Below are 16,929 nucleotides of genomic sequence, written 5' to 3' on the forward strand. Positions count from 1 at the left end.
TCCTCAGCACAGGGAACCTCAAAGCTCACTCCCACAGTGACACACTTCCTCCAACAAGGCCATCCCCACTCCACCAAACCAACACCTCCTAATAATGCCACTGCCTATGAGATTATGTGCTTTAGGAATTCCTACATCCAGTATCCTTTAAGTTACAAGTGACAATATATGCTGATGTAAAGCATGTGTCTGTTCTCTCTCTTCTGGCTACAGCATTTGGTTGCTGTTTCCTGTTCAAGCAGAGCATTGTGATCTGTGAGTCTACCCATGAATAAATAACCCTCTTTTATATTCAATTCTGAACTAATGTGGTATTTAAGTGGCCTTCTTAAATTATGGGGGCCAATTACATTCAAAGTAACACACCCTGTTGTAGCACATGTTACAGATTTGATACTCAGCAAAAACATTGACCATGACCTCTAAATGCATGCGGACACACATGAACATGTACAGTCATATTATATATACCCATACCAAAATAAAGCAAAATCTACAAATCAGGCATGGTGATACATTCCTCTAATAACAGCACTCAGGAGATGGATGTAGAAGGATCAGTAGTTCAAAGATAACCACAGCCAATGGTAATTTTGAAGCCATCCTGGGCTACTTGAAACTCTGTCTCAGAAAAATGAGATAAGAATCAAAAGTAGGAGTTAAGAATCTATCTTATTTGGTAGCATTCTTGCCTCAAAAGCACAAGACCTTGGGCTTGATCTTCATCACTGAAAATTATGAAATTAATATAAATAGAATTTTTTAGGAAATAATTTTCCTCTGAGAAAAAGTAATAAATGTAGTTTTAAAAAGCTAAAGAAGCCTCTGAGGAAAGAAATGCCACAAAGGAGGAAAATGGTGGTCAAAAGCTAGAAGACCTTATACTGGGAGGTCTTGCTGCTCCTAGCTAGCCTGAGGCTACACTATAAAATGGGAGCTATTATATAAAGTTGTTTTGAGGTTTGCCCTGTCATAGCCCACACATTTTGAAACTCAATTTACCTAGTCTGGACCAAATTGTCTCCAACTTTCATCAATTTTCTGACTCTGCTCCTAGAAGACCTGGATTACAGACATACACCTCATACTCAGCTCCTGATTAATCTTGATAGTCATCTTGATCTGCTTAAGAATCACCTAGAAGATTATTGGGCACGCTTCTGGGCGTGTCTGCGATGACATCTCCAGAAATTATGGGTCATGAGGGCTCTGACCTGAAGAATTGATTCATCCCTTGATGGGGTCATAATGTGACGGCACTGATGGAAAGTTGTCTGTGGTGGTTTGGGTGAGAAATATCCCCAGAGTTGGATGTACCTGAGTACTTGTTCCCAAGCTGGTGTGCTTTCTGAGAGGCTGGATACCTTTTAGGAAGTGGAGCCTTGCTGGGTGAAGTACATTGCTGCAGGGAGGGGACTTTGGGTATTTATAGCCTCACCATACTTCTCATTCTCTCTTGGCTTCCTGAGGGATGAAATATTCCCAGCCAGCTCAAGCCACCTGCTACAAAGCCTTCCTTGCCGTAAGAGACTTCCCCTCTGGAACTGTAAGCCAAATAAATGTTTTATTTGATAACTTGTTTTGGGCCATGGTATTTTATCAAAACATCTGAAAAATAATTAATACATGGCTGAAAGTAAGAGGCACGGCTTAGTTGAAGAAAACAAACCACTCTGGGCATGACCCTGGAGGTTAGATCTTATGCTACTCTCTGCCTGCATTCCTATCAGAGTGCTTTCTGTTCACCAAGTGAAAACAACTTTTGCCACACATTTCTACCCAGATTCTGGTTCAGCACAAGTACATGGAATGGAGTTTTGAGCCCAAATAATTCTTCCTCTTCTTTCTATGAGGCATTTGTTCACAATGACAGGAAAAGTAACTACTACATAAGCACACAACCCCCACCAAGTGCTCTGTAGAAGGAAACTTCCAGATTCCTAGGTGAGGGTCCAGATTTAGGCCCCAGATTTTGGCACCCATTCATACTAGCAATGTGGCAAGAAAGAAAGGCCAGGAAAACTATGGAAATAGAGTCATGACTGCAATTTTACAAATCATATCTACTCCTCCAGATTCCCTCAAGCACCCCATGGTGTAGTAAGAGGCTGCTAGTGTGTTCCTGGCCACCCCCCTGCTTGTTCATTTCCTGGCTACCCAGACTTCTGAGATAACCACACAGAAACTGTATTAATTAAATTACTGCTTGGCCAATTACTTAAGCGTATTGCTAGCTAGCTCTTACAACTAGAATTAACCCATCTCCATTATTTTTATTTTGTATTTTACCACGAGCCTCGTGGTACCAGCAAGGTTTCGGTGTGTCTGTCTCTGGCAGTGGCTCCATGGCTTCTCCTTGACTCTGCCTCCTTTCTCCCAGCATTCAGTTTAGTTTTCTCCACCTAGCTCTACCCTGCCCTATCAACAGACCAAAGAAGTTTATTTATTCACAATGGTATTCACAGCATACAGAGGGAAATCCCACATCACCATGGCATCTACTTTCTCTTCCAAAAATGACTAAGCCTTTCCATAATCAGGGTCACAACAACTTCATGGACATGTGACCTGGATGGATACATAGGTCTTCCTCTTAGATGAGCCCAAACTTATCTTCTCCAATTGATGTTTTATAATTCTTAATTTTTTAAACAAAGAATTCTTGTTTTCGTTTGTGCAGAGTCCCACAAATTATGTTCCTGTAACCCCAGATTTTCAAAATCTTAGCCATTAAGGCCAGGAATTGTCTAGGTCTATATGGAGCCTAAGGAAGTGTTCCCATCTCAGGCATCACTGTGTCAACACTGTATTGAAGTCCCATTGGAAGCTGACTTTCGAGCACTACCACTTCCTGTGGGAAAGAAGGGCCATCATAGAAAGATTCCTTTGGACTTCATCACAAGCTTAAGGAACATCCAGCTCTCAAATCATATGTACTATGAAGAGTTAGTCTGTTATCAGTCAAATGCACTGATACACTGGGCAGGTGGAAACTGTTCCCAGAGTCTTTTAAATATCCTCCTAAGGAGACAGCAGAAGACATAATGTGTGAATGTGACTGGGAAGTAATTCTATGACTAACATGCAATTGCTCTAGAACAGTGCACAAGCACAGAGGATCCCCAAATCCTGAGCAAAGCTATGGCATGAACATCACTAGAGGGATCTCTTAGACGTTTACATCTCTGGGCATGTAGTTCTGCTGGAAGAGTGATTACCTAGCATGTACAAAGCCCTAGGTTCAATCCCCAGCTTTCTATAAAATCAGGGGAAGTAAAGCTATAAGACCCTGTTTGGAAGGAAGAAAAGAAAGGGAAAGGGAAGGGAGGGAGGAGGGGAAAGGAAAAAAAGGAGAAAAGAAAGATAAAGACAAAGAAATTATTCGCAATCTGATTGACAGATTCAGTATGAGGGATGAGGTCAGCCACCTGTGTTTTAACAAGTCTCTCAGGGAATTCTGTTGCTACTGAGAGCCAGTGGCTCATGAAATCTGAAGCAATTGCTTCTAGTTGCAAATATAGTGCATTAAGAATCATGATACATTTCTCCACAATCGAACCTGTTGAATAAGGTCATATCTTTATATGCATTTAGTTAATTATTTCTGAATAATAATAATAATAATAATAATAATAATAATGCCATTGCTGGGTGAGGTGTGCATGCCATAGTGTGCATGTAAGAATCACAGAACAACTTTGTGGAGTCAATTTCCTTCTTCTTCCTTATGGTAGTTTGAATGAGATGCACCCTCATAATCTTGGGAAACTGAGCACTTACTTTCTAGTTGGTAGTGCTTTAAGGGGAGACTTAGAAGGCATGCCCTTATTGGAGGAGTATGTCACTGGCGGTAGACTTTAAGATTTATTTCAAATCTACTCACTAGTCCCATTCTGCTCTCTCTGCTTCCAGTATGTGGTTCAAGATACAGTTCTCAGTTTCAGGCTCTAGCTGTCATGCCTCTGCTCTGCCATCATGAACTCTTATCCCTTTGGAACTGTAAGCCTAAATAAACTCTTGTATACTTTGACTTGGTCATGGTGTTTTATCACAGCAATATAAACGTAACTAAAAGGTGTGTGTACACCTTTATATGGGTTCTAGGGATCAAACTCGGGTCTTCAGGTTTGTATAACAAATGCTCTACCCACTGAGCCATACCAATGGCTCCTATTCATTAATACTTTATCCACATGTGTAACTGGAGGCTTTTCTCCCAGTTCCAGAATATCCACTCTGAGGCTTAATATTAATTACAATCTGTTTGGTCGGTAGCTCAGGCTTTTTACTGGCTAGCTCTACATATTTAAATTAACCCATTTCTATTAATCTATGTATTGCCATGTGGCGATGGCATCACCTCACATCTTGCTTCTCCAGCAGCTGCTGGTATCTCTCCTGACCCCACCTTCTTTCTCCCTGTCTCTCTGCTTGGATTTCCCGCCTATCTGTATTCTTCCCTGCCACAGGCCAAAGAAGCTTATTCATCAACCAATAAAAGCAACACATATTCACAGCATACAGAAGTTGACATCACACATGTCAACTGTTTCTATATCACATGCAACATAAATGAGACAGATGCCAAAGGTAGAAGAAAGGGAAGAGGAACTTTGACAAGAATTCCAAATAAGCACCAGAAAATATAGTATAGGTATGGCTCAGAGGAAGAATAAAATAGAGCTCACAAAAGAAGGTTAGAGAAACAGTGAGTGCACTCTACAGCTGAAATTTTGGCACATAATAAGAGAAAAAAGAACCTTCTGGGCACAAGAAAACTAGAAGAGCCTAAGTTGGAGAAGTGCATGTTTCCAAAAGAAGTATTGTTGTATTAGATTCTGAGGGAAAGGTTAACCTGAAAATAAGTAAGAGTAGTGTTCTAACTGTGCAAGCAAGGGCCTCATGGGCAAAACAGAAAGTCCGGGCTTCTCGAAGGGAGAGTGAGAACAAGCACTCTGTATCTTCTGATGGGGGCCTACAGTACCAACATCTTCAACCCCAGTTCTGCCTTGGGTCACAGTTCTCCTGTGGGGTTCTAGTGACAAACACTAGGAAATTTGTCATGCCCCTTTCACAAGGAGAAAACCAATAGTCATCCTTCAGTTTCACAAGTAAGGCCACATGGGCAGAAGTGAGTGTAGAGCCCCAAAGACCCAGCTGTGCTGGCGGTTCTTCTGTGAGACTAGATACTTTAAAAAAAGAAAACTGTATCTCTCTCCCTTTCTCTGTCTCTCCTGGATGGCACGTGGGAGCCAGGGGTCAACTTTGAAAGTCTTTCTCCATTACTCTCCACCTTGTCTCACTTTGTGTAGATGGAATCTCACGCACCACACAGGGGCTGGCCTTGAACTTGCTATGTAGTCTAGAAAGACCTAGGACTTCTGATTCTGCTGCTTCTACCTCTCAGTGCTAAGATTACAGGCAGGTGCCACCACAGTGAGTGTACACGGTGTTGGGGATTAGACTCGAGTCTTTGTGCATGCCAGGCAAGCACTCTGCCATCTGAGCTATGTCCCTGGCGCTCCACCTCACTTTCTCAGGAAGGCAAGCTCACCTGATCTGACCTGGAAGTTGGTGGGGAGTGTCTCTACCCTCCTACGGAGCCACAGATGGGTGTGGCGCTTTTGTGCTGGTGCTGGAACATCTGAACTGCGGTCCTCCTGCTGGACAGCAAGCACTTTGCTTTCTTAGCCATCTTCCCAGCTAGCTGCGTCCCACAGCTCCTGCCAAACAACATAGATAATGCTGCTTGGGCATTGACTGTCTATCCTTTCACATCAGGGTCTCTCATGGGACTAGGTCTGACGATATTTTTTCTACTGTTTTTTTTTTTTTAAAGTCAAGAGTAATTTGTAGTTTGGAGAGATTTTTTTGAGCAAGGGTGTGTTTAAGTTTCCACTTTTAGACACTAGCCTTCCAGCTCCATTTCTCTCCCCACCCTCCTCTCTGCGTGGGCCAGATATCTCCTAGAGACAGCATGATGGGCCCCGAGGCAAGAGGAAATCATCATTTGTTAACTACCTTTCCGGCTGCTTCTGCCAGACCCACTACATTCACATGCCTGAATTTCCAAAGGCAAAGAAATGTGAACAGATCACAAAAGCAAAACAGTCCGTTAAAAAAAAATACATGTGCTCCACTCATAATTTACCTCTCTTCAATTTTGGTTCCTGTAGGCAAAGCCCACAATTTCTGGTTAATTCTTCATAGTATTTAAGTGACACAAAGTAAGTTGATGTATTCAGAGACTCAATTATAAAAACAACACAAAAAAAAATAGCGAGAGAATCGTGAGTGAGCGCTACTCCTGTGCACGTCGAGCTGGCAATGCCCATTCAAACTTAAAGTGCAGTAAAATCTAGGACAAAAGTTGTACTTCTAGGGCTTTATCCTTCCAAAATACTCAAATAGGCTAATTCTCCCTGTGCAATACTGGTCAATAAAATATAGTTTGAAATAACACTTTAAAAAATAGAAGCAGGACTAAGCAATTGGGAGCACCTGTGGCTCTTGCAAAGGAGCCAGGTTCAACTCATTACCCACGTGGTGGCTTATAACCACCTATTACATCAGTTCCAGAGGATCCGATGCTTTCTTCTGACCCCCATGGGTCAAACATGCAAGTGGTACACATACAGACATGTAGGCAAAATATTCACATATAAAATAAGATGAATAAATCTAATAAAAAATTTAAAGAAATAATTATATATTGCAATATATGTAAGCTAAAAGTAATGGATTTGGATTGCCTCGTAGCAGCAAAGGTTGTATAGTCTCTATGACTGTCTTCTATACATACCACTTGTCTCAGGGAACTGTGGATTCCTACAGAGCAACTTAGAATTTAATATTACAGTTTCTAACAGGTGGCTGGAGAGAGTCACAGGTCCTCATGGCTATCTCCAGATAGCAGAATCATGGGTCTTAATCGTCAACAGAACTAGTATTGAATGAAAAATCCTTTACAAAAGACATCTGTCCTGTATGGAAATAGAAGATATAGCTACTTTTGCAGGAAAGTGAGCTAGTAAGAAGAACTTAAAAACTTGAGCCCATTCCCACATACACATAAAAAAGCTTCTCATCAAAGTTTAACAATCTGTCCTGAAAAAGGCAATACCTGGTATCACCAAAGTCCATCCTATCTTTCAGGAAAACGCCCAGAGAACATGAAAGTGTGAGCAGCTAACAGCAAGAGAAAAGCCAAACTGGATGCCAGTGTTCTGCCTGGATTACCGGTTGGGTACAACACACTCAGCAGAAGGCAAGTGCCCTTAAGTAGGAAAGCATATGTGTCTGCTTATATCCACACAAAGTCCTCCTTCCACACCGTATCAGTCAGAACAAGGTGGAGCCTTACTTAACAGGAAAACCAAACATCAGTGGCTGAAACAAAAGAACTATTTACCCTTACATAAGAGAAATCTAAAACTGGGCCACTCAGCATTGACGCAATGGCTCCATTGTTTGCCTAACTATGGTCCCTACCCTCCAGGAACAAAAACTGAAAACTCTCAAAAAAAAAAAAAAAAAAAAAAAAAAAGCTAAAGATCAGTGATAAGCTGACAGGGAAATTTGAAGTTTATATTGTAAACAAGTGTCACTAAAATGCACAGCATGTTTCAGTAAACAGGAAAAACATAATGAATGGATAAAAATATGAATGAACAAGTCACAAAAAGGAAATATGAATGTCTTGGGTCTTAGATATATATTAACATTGTAAATTGTTCTTTGCAATCCTGTCTTTCATTTTTTTCTCTTTTCCTGACATTCAAAATTCTGAAGAAAGCTACCTAAGCAATTAAGATGTTGACTGGCAAATCAGCTACTTCAGGAAATAGAAGCCAGGAAAACATTGGCCCAGGGCCTCCTAATCTGCAATCTGGCATACAGAACACAGAATGTCTTATGACCTGGTCAGATAACATCAGAATATTTATCAAGAGATGTAACACTGTAGGACTACTTGATTACACTGGAACCCACTCAACTGAGCCTAGAGATACACTTCCTTCAAGCTTCCATCTAGTCACGGTCATTAGAAGAGACGGCTCTTTGAAGACAAGATTGTAGCTCTCCTTTCACTGTTTTATTTCCCTATTCGTTGGCATCATTCAACAGCAGGAGAATCAGACTTATCAGCATGACAGTGTGAAAATTGTGCAATCTCACAATCTGATACAATGAAATTGCTCATTTTTCCTAATAGGTGGATAATGTTCAACATTGGAGTCTGTAATCTCAGTAGTTAGGGAGCAACAGAAGAAGGTCCTTCAGCTCAATGTCAACCTAGGCTATACTGTGAGATCCTCATCAACACCACCTCCAACAAGAAAAATAAAGTAAAATTTGACACTTCATTATGTTGATAAAATTGTAGGGAGGTATGGATACTCCTGGGCAATGCTGGTAAGGCTGGAAGTTGATGTATCCTCTAATAGACAATTCCAGCCACAAGATTATAATATTTATAATATACCATTGAAACTGGTCATTATTATTCTAAATTTTTTGCTTATCTTGAGGTGGTAAATCTAAATAGCTATTCATTGAAGCATTATTTATGGATAAACAAAATTGGAAAGTTTCTAACAAAATGCTATATAGCTTTAAAAATGAGTAAGGAAGCCATGTGTTGTTAAATAATGATTTTGTGGTTATTTTAGTAAGTGATAGCATCAAAATATCTTTTGAATAGTTATACCCACAGGCAAGTGTAGCTCTCAGCCCTCATAAGAAAAGCAGAAAAGCTTCTCTTCACAGCAGAGACCATTATAGAAAACCACAACTGATCAAAATACAGAGATCAACTGACCTTCGGTACCCAGCCCCAGTGGGTAAACCTACAACACAGCTTCTGCTCCTAAGAGACAAGGAGTATTGAAAAAGAAGGGGTGGGAAGGCTGTGGAGCCAGAGGACCAGCAAGTCTGCTGGAACATTGTGAATCCTAGAAATGGCAGGAAAGTTAAACCCATGATACCTCAACTATGAAGGCTGAACAAGACCAAAACAGTGGCACCCACAGACATGCCAACATAGAAAGGAAATGACACGCAGGGACCCATCCCTAGATAAAGAACTATAGGCAACAATGAATTCTGAGAGAGGGATAACTAACATTCTTTAGGGAAGAGCTCCTTAATTGGTTATCCAATACCAAGTATTCAATCTTGAAACCATATACACATAAGCAACCCTTAACAGACTCAGCAGGTTATATTTATAGATTTACACATATGTATGTAACTATAATAAAGAAAAGGAGGATCTGAACTTGAGAGGATGTTAAGGAATGCTGCTTTGTAAATTACCCCCATGCTCTTCCTACCTGCTGCAGGTGGTTCAGTCTTTCTTTGCTCTTCTTTCCTGTCCTGACTTGTTCTGGCTTTGCCCTAACCAAGATGCAAACCCAACATACATTCAGCTACAAATGAGGTATAAAGGAGAGGTTTATTATAGAAATAGAGATAGGTATTTATAACAATATCTTTAATCTTTGAAAGAAACAAAAACAGGAAGGGTCCCGGAAAGTAAGCACATGCAATTTAGCATATATATTAATTCTGCTTCAAATTAAAGCTAAAGAAAACAATCTATAGGAATCATAAATTCCTAATTTTTTCTAAAATACTTCTATTATGGTTTATTTACTGGATAGTAGTAGAAGCCCCAGGCCGAAAGCAGTTTCCTGGGATGCTAAGACCTCCAGCGTGCCAGGGAGTGAATAAGCATCTGACTTAGTTTCCCTGCGTGAACACTCACCATTTACTAAAGGGGGATACCCTGTTACTCCATGTATGTTCTCAGTTCAGTTGGATGGAGTCACACTGATAGGTCAGAATTTAGCCACTTCTATTTATTCTTTACAACATAACTTCTTTGAGATTTTACATTATACATGAACCAAGAAGGAACACAAATGAAACCATGTCAAAAAAGCAGCTTAGTCCTGCCATATCTTAGTTGTCTCCAATGGCGTGCCACAGGGTAGGTAGCATACTCTATGCTAGACTGCATGCCCAGGAGTGGATGGCCAACCCAAACAAAACAGACTCCATATTTTCTGTGTGCATCTTGCTTTATTAATTATCTTATTGTTTTGTTTTGATTTTAATTTTTGATTGTGTGTGTATGAGAGAGAGAGAAAGGGAGAGAGAGAGAGAGAGAGAGAGAGAGAGAGAGAGAGAGAATGAATATGAGTTGTGGGAATGAAAATAATATGACCAAAATAATATTGTATGAAAAATAATTTTAAATACAAAATAATTTTTAGAATGAATGCAGTTTTCGGTAGTAGAATTTTCTCATATAGTTCTCTCTCATGGAATGGTCCAATGATATCATGAAGTGATCACCTAAGATCCTCCCTGTTTTCATGAAGGTGAGCACCTAAGGTTCTTCCTGTTGTCTTAGTTACTTTTTTCATTGCAGGAACAAAATTACCTGAGAAAAACTTAAGGAAGCAAGGGTTTGAGGGTTTGATTGTCTGGCATTGTGAAGTCACAGTACATAATGGTGGAGAAATCCTGGCAGCAAAAGCTTGAAGCAACTGGTCACATTGCATCCACACTCAGGAAGCAGAGAGATACAAACTTAGGTTCCTTTGGTTTTCTCTCTTTATTTTGTCCAGAACCCTGTCTGAACTGCCTCTGCCCATATTAGATGGATTTTTCCCTCTACTAACCTACTCAAGAAAATCCCTCATGGCATGCCCACGGACTTCTTCCCTAGCTGGTTTTAGATACTGTCAAATTGGCAATCAGGACCAAGCATTACAACTCCACCCCTGGTCAGCTTTATATACACATATCAGTAAGTCGCCTAAAATCACTTAGACATACCCTAACCTATCTAAGTGCATCTCGAACTCAACTTTCAGCCTGTTGATAAAAGCTTCCCCAATGCCAGAGAATTTGAGACAAAGCATGTGGGGAAAGTCAGAAAGGAAACAGCAGCATTCTGAAGGCCATGATTTCTTTCGTGACGTTTACAAAACTATGTGATGGCATAAGCACAGCTCACAACCCTGGATGGAGCCTATGCTAGGGAGAACAGCGTGGTGCTGGCACTGAAACCAACTTATCAGCCAGAAGAGCAGGACAGAGTGCCCAGAAATAAACCTGTGTATTCATGGTCAACTGATTTCGCACAAAGGTGCCAAGAACACACAATGGGAAAAGAATGTTCTCACCAATAAGTGATTCTGGCAAAAAAATGAATATCTGTGTGCAGAGGACCTTTATCTTAAAACATATGCAAAAATCAAGTCAAAGTGATTAAAAACTTAAATGTCAGAATTGAAAATATAAACCTTAATCCCCAAAGCACAGGCAATAAAACCTCAAACTAAAAGGTTTAAGTTTGGTTTGTTGTAGGTCCATATATTGCTTGCTGGCTTTATCACAAACTTGCTCCTTTACCAAAGTCTCATTAATTGAAAGGGCAGAGTGAAGAGAAATTTGTAAACATTTTGAAAACTGAAGGCTGCCAGGAAAACACAAGACAGAAGCAGACCTGACCCAGAGAACTCTGTAGAAGACTTAGCCTAACCCAACCTATCCTATGAGCAACTTCCTGAGACTTGGGGCCCATGGTGTGTGTGGAGGGGGTCGTTCCTTCCTTCACTTTGTTTCTCTTGTCTCCTGCCCCCTACCGAGGATGTGTTGATATCCCTGTCTTGTTTTACTTCTGCTTTTTCTGTTCTCACTTTTGTTGGTGCCCTGCCCCCCTCCTCCCACTCTCTTTAATTCCTGTGGTTTGTGGTCTACTCAGAATGTAGCAGAGCCACTGTCTGACATTTTTAAGCTGCTTTTTGTATCTCTTAGACCTGCAGAGGCTGGGAAAGACCTTCAGTCCATAGGAGTGTACCAGGTGACACCAGGTGAGATTCCAGGGTAACCCTGTCTGGTCCTTAGCCTCAACTTGTGAAATACAGCCAGTGAGAAAATTCATGGCAGACCAGCTCCCTACACAAAGTGAGACAAAGGCATGATGGATGGACCAGCAATGATGGATAGCTCCGGTTTAAACTTTGTCCTTGGATTTGGGTTCATGAGCTCCCTCCAACTAGAAAAGTAAGCTATCCCAGGGACAACGAGACTCTACCAGCAGTCAATTAATGAGTTTACCAATAACACCTCTTTTAGTAGGAAAAAAATTACTGACTGACATAAACGTTTCAGTATGTTTCAGTGGATATAAAAGAGAAGATTTATACATAGATGCTTATAATCTTTTTTATCCCATTTGTTTTAGGAAATATAATCTTAATCCTGCATGCAACCTTTAATAAAACTACATGGCCCACCATAAAATTAGGAAATAAATCCTAATTCTACAAATGAAAAGCTTGGTTGACTTTCGTATGCCTGCTGAGCACTGGCACAGACCTCATGGTGTTTTTCAAAGATCTATGCAATGCATTTTTATCTCCATTTACAAGGTGAAATCCACTATGCTATTTAGCATACTGGCCACACTGGCTGTGGTAGTTTGAATGTATTTAGTCCCCATAATCTTATAGGGAATGGCACTATTAGGAGGTGTGGGATTAGTGGAGTGAGTATGGATTTAGAGAAAGTGTGTCACTGTGAGGATGGGCTTTGAAGTTCCCTATGCTCGGGATACCACCCAGTGTGTCAGCTGACTTCTTGTTATCTGTAAGATACAAGATTCTCAGCTATTAGTCCAGTACCACATCTACCTGCACACTGCCATGTCCCACCATGATGATATCGGACTAAACCTCTAAAAATGTAAGCTACCCCCTCAGTTAAATGTTTTCCTTTGTAAGAGTTGCTGTGGTCATGGTGTCTCTTCACAGCAATAGAAACACTAAGACACAGGGATGAGTATCCTTTACTGCTTCAGAATTATCTACTGTGATGACGGTCTTCTTTCCCAAATCTGTTTTCAGTTTCAGGTAAAATTTCTAGTCACCAAAGAGTGGGTTTGCTGATTAATTTTCAGAGATCGTCTTATTATAACTGTCTCCTATGTCTGACTATATTACTCAGCCAGTGTCTTAGGGTTTCTATTGCTGTGAAGAGACACCATGACCATGACAACTCTTACAAAGAAAACATTTAATTGCTTATAGTTTCAGAGATTCGGTACATTATCATCACGATGGGACATGGCAGTGTGTAGGCAGATGTGGTATTGGAGTAGTTGCTGAAAGTCCTACACCTTACAGACAACAGGAAATGGACTGACATACTGGATGGTATCCTGAGCATAGGGAACCTCAACGCCTGTCCCCACAGTGATACACTTCCTCCAACAAGTTCATACCCACTCCACCAAGCACACAGTTCCTAATAGTGCCACTCCCTATGAGATTATGGGGGCCAATTACATTCAAACTCCTGTTCCCAGGGGTTTCTGTTAACAGAGATTTCTATCCTGTCTGATCCCACAGCCATTTAGTCCCAAAGAAACACACAGAGGCCTACATTAATTATAAACTCAATGGCCTATTGGGTCAGGCTTTTTATTAACTCTTATAACTTATATTAGCTCATAATTCTTGTCTGTGTTAGCCACGTGGCTTGGTACTTTTTTTGGTGAGGCAGTCACATCTTGCTTGCTCTGTGTCTGGCTTCCTCTCTGTATGGGTGACGACTGCAGACTGACTCTTTCCTCTTCCCACGATTCTCCTGTTCCCCTTGCCCCGCCTCTACTTCCTGCATGGTTGCTCCGCCTATACTTCCTGCCTGGCTACTGGACAATCAATGTTTATTTAAAATACAAGTGACAGGGTACAGACCATTGTCCCACAGCATACTACCACATCTTGTAATAGAATTGCAGATTTGATACATTTCCACAAAAACATCAACCAAAAATTTTTACAAAGGCAATGCTGGGTGCATATGACCAAGATACACAGTTTACTGTATGAAATTGTTGATAAATAGATAAAATATGTACTATTAAAACAAACAAACATAAAAGGAATCTTGAGGCTGAAGGTATAACTCAGCAGTTGATTGCGTACATAGTATACATAAAAACCCTAGATTTGATCTCCAACATGAAAGAAAAGAGAGGAAAAAAAGAAGAGAGGGAGAAAGGAAAGAAAGAAAAGAAGGATCTTATTTTCCTGTAATCCCTAATCACCTAATTGTCAGCCTTATACAACTACCTATGTAAGCAACATTAAATGGACAACAGGCATATTGAGCTGTATTTATATATATTTATGTGTGTGTGTGTGTGTGTGTGTGTATGTGTGTGTAATAAGAAGAGGCCATGCATTTGAGAGGGAGTAAGAACAACATGGGAGCAGTTGAAGGTGGGATAGGTTGGGATATAAATTAATTTCATGTATAAAATTCTCAAGAAAAAAATTCAAGAAATATTTCAAAAAATATACCTCATATAGTTGGGAAGAAAAATGAGAAGATCAAAAGTAGGGGAGGCAAAGAGATGGGCTTAGTATGATCAAAAATATTATATACATGCATAAAATGCCATAGTGAGACTCACCGTATATGACTGTATGCTGGTAAATAGTTAAAATGCCTAAAACAAGAGTGAGGCACACTTGTGGATGTGTCATGAAGGGATTTCCAGGTAGGGTTAACTAAAGAGGGAAAACACACATGACTGAAGGGAGCACAATTCCATGAATTACGTCCAGAAAAAAATAAGAAAGATATTTAGCTGAATAAGAAGATATTTAGCTGATTGTCAACATTCCCACTTTTCTGCCTTCTGATCTACCCAGACACACAGAATAAACATAACCTGGATAAATAGTCAAGATTTTGTGGCATTCTAAGAGAGAAAAGAATAATCAAGTCCACAAGAATGAAGTGATTTCTCAAGACACTTTGGTTCTCAGTGTATGCTGTGTACTATAATCACTTAAGGATTTTTTTTAAAGAAATGATGTACTCGCATGCCCATGAAACAATAGATTCAGATACTCTAAGGTGGGTGCAGGCAACTGTGCATGTTAAAAGCTTACCAGGCTCTTCTGATTGTGTGCCCAGAGATGTGAAGCACTGATCTAAATGGAAAAACCTGAAAGTAACAGATGGCATGTAAATGTGCTGGATCCAACGCACTGAGATGCAGGTGGCTTTGAATATAGTAATTTCATCCTGCGGTTAAGAGGCAGGGGAAGAAAGACCAAAGTAACCCAAAAAGCAGAGTAAACGTGGGGACACCTGGGGTTTTGTCTATGGAGGACCAATAGGAGACAGGTTAGAAGAATTTATTTTAATAAATAAATGAATAAATAAATTATTTTAGCCTTGCTTTGCAAAGAATGAATGTGAATCATTTACAGAAGAAAAGTTAACCATGTATTTCTATTAAAAATAGATGAGTAAACATTTATTAAATCAAACTATTTTTGTATTTTATTTTTTTCAAAATTGGTTTTGAAACAAGCAGTAGAGTATGTTTACTTGAACTATAGGTCACTGTCAATTTTTTTGGTAAAACACACACACACATACACTCAGAATATAGCTTAGTAGGTAAGCACTTACTGTGAGGCCTTAAATTAGATTCTCAGCAATGGGCAGGGGGCAGTGATCAGTGTCTGCAATGAATACAGGCCACTTTACACAGCTTATCCAAACATATTCCCATTCCATAATTTCATGATTCTTACCCAACTGCTGCTTCTAACAGTTCTCTATTGGAAGTATAACTATATTTTCAGCTTTAATTCACCTACTATCCAGGCACTGAGTCTAACACCATAATCACCTATATCACCATATCAACTTGTCTTTCTTCTTACTTGCCTCCTATTGGCAAGTATTTACACTTGATAAAAAGTTTAAGCCAAAAACGGCATATAAGCTATTTCTCCTGATAAAATTAGGTTGATAGACCTTTTGAAGACTATCAGCTGTAGCAGAGACCTGCCACTGACTACTCAGCTGCCAAGGTTGAAGCAAGAGTAAAACCTACTGCAGAGTAACTGAAGCCAAGCCTTTAGACTTCGTGTCCAAGTTCATAAACAAAAGCAGGATGGAAGTGCAAGCCTTTCTCCACATAATTCCCCTTATAAGACACTCTGCTTGGCTTGGTCATCACTATTATGCTAAGGATACTCAATTTAATTGTCATCTAATTAACTCAATGTTAGATTCAGTGGTATTCATTTTTATCCCATCTTAAAGTTCTGACCAAACTCCATGAGGTCAACCTATATCTAACTTATTCAAACCTTCATCAACAGTGCCCAGCATAAATCATAATGAGGCACAGATCAATGAATGGTTTGAAAGAATTACTATAATTCTAAAGGTAGAAATTATGACTGGTTTTCCAATCCCAGCTTGCTGACAACTGGGTCTGTGATACTGGAAAAGTTAGTTAAAAGTCTCTGCACGTCCCTCCTTTACCTCATTAGTAAATGGGGCCACGGAATCAAACCACCAGAAAGAACTACAACCAGTCTAGGGCAGCATCACCAGCGCTCTGTCTATGTTGTCTGTGTGCTCCTCACTCCTTTACTTACTCCAGAGGGCACCGAGGGAAAACAGGCAATACAAGTTACAAAGAACTCATTCTCAGGAGGCTTTGCAAGGTGATTGATTTTCTCTGGCCACATGAGATTCTGCAACGGTAAGGCTCATATGGCTGGAGGCTCAGTGTGCGGAAGCTTTACTCTTTTGTGCACTGTCCAATTTGAGTAAGGAAGAATTTCTCAAGCCTGTTTCCTACCATGTTCTGGATTTTCCTCACAATTCATTTAAATTCAGTTTTCTCTAAAACAAAGGAGAAAAACTAAAATTTCCAGTGAAAATCTGATTCCTCTCTAAACATACCCACTCTTCCTTCTAGAAAGATTAAAGAAAACATCTTAGCAAGTTCTCAGATACCTGTACTTCTCAAGGAGCTCCAGGCTCTTACAGAAGCCTGTCTAAGTGCCAGGAAACAAAACTTGGGGAATT

Source organism: Arvicola amphibius, chromosome 10, assembly GCF_903992535.2.
Source record: "Arvicola amphibius chromosome 10, mArvAmp1.2, whole genome shotgun sequence".
Lineage (NCBI taxonomy): Eukaryota > Metazoa > Chordata > Mammalia > Rodentia > Cricetidae > Arvicola > Arvicola amphibius.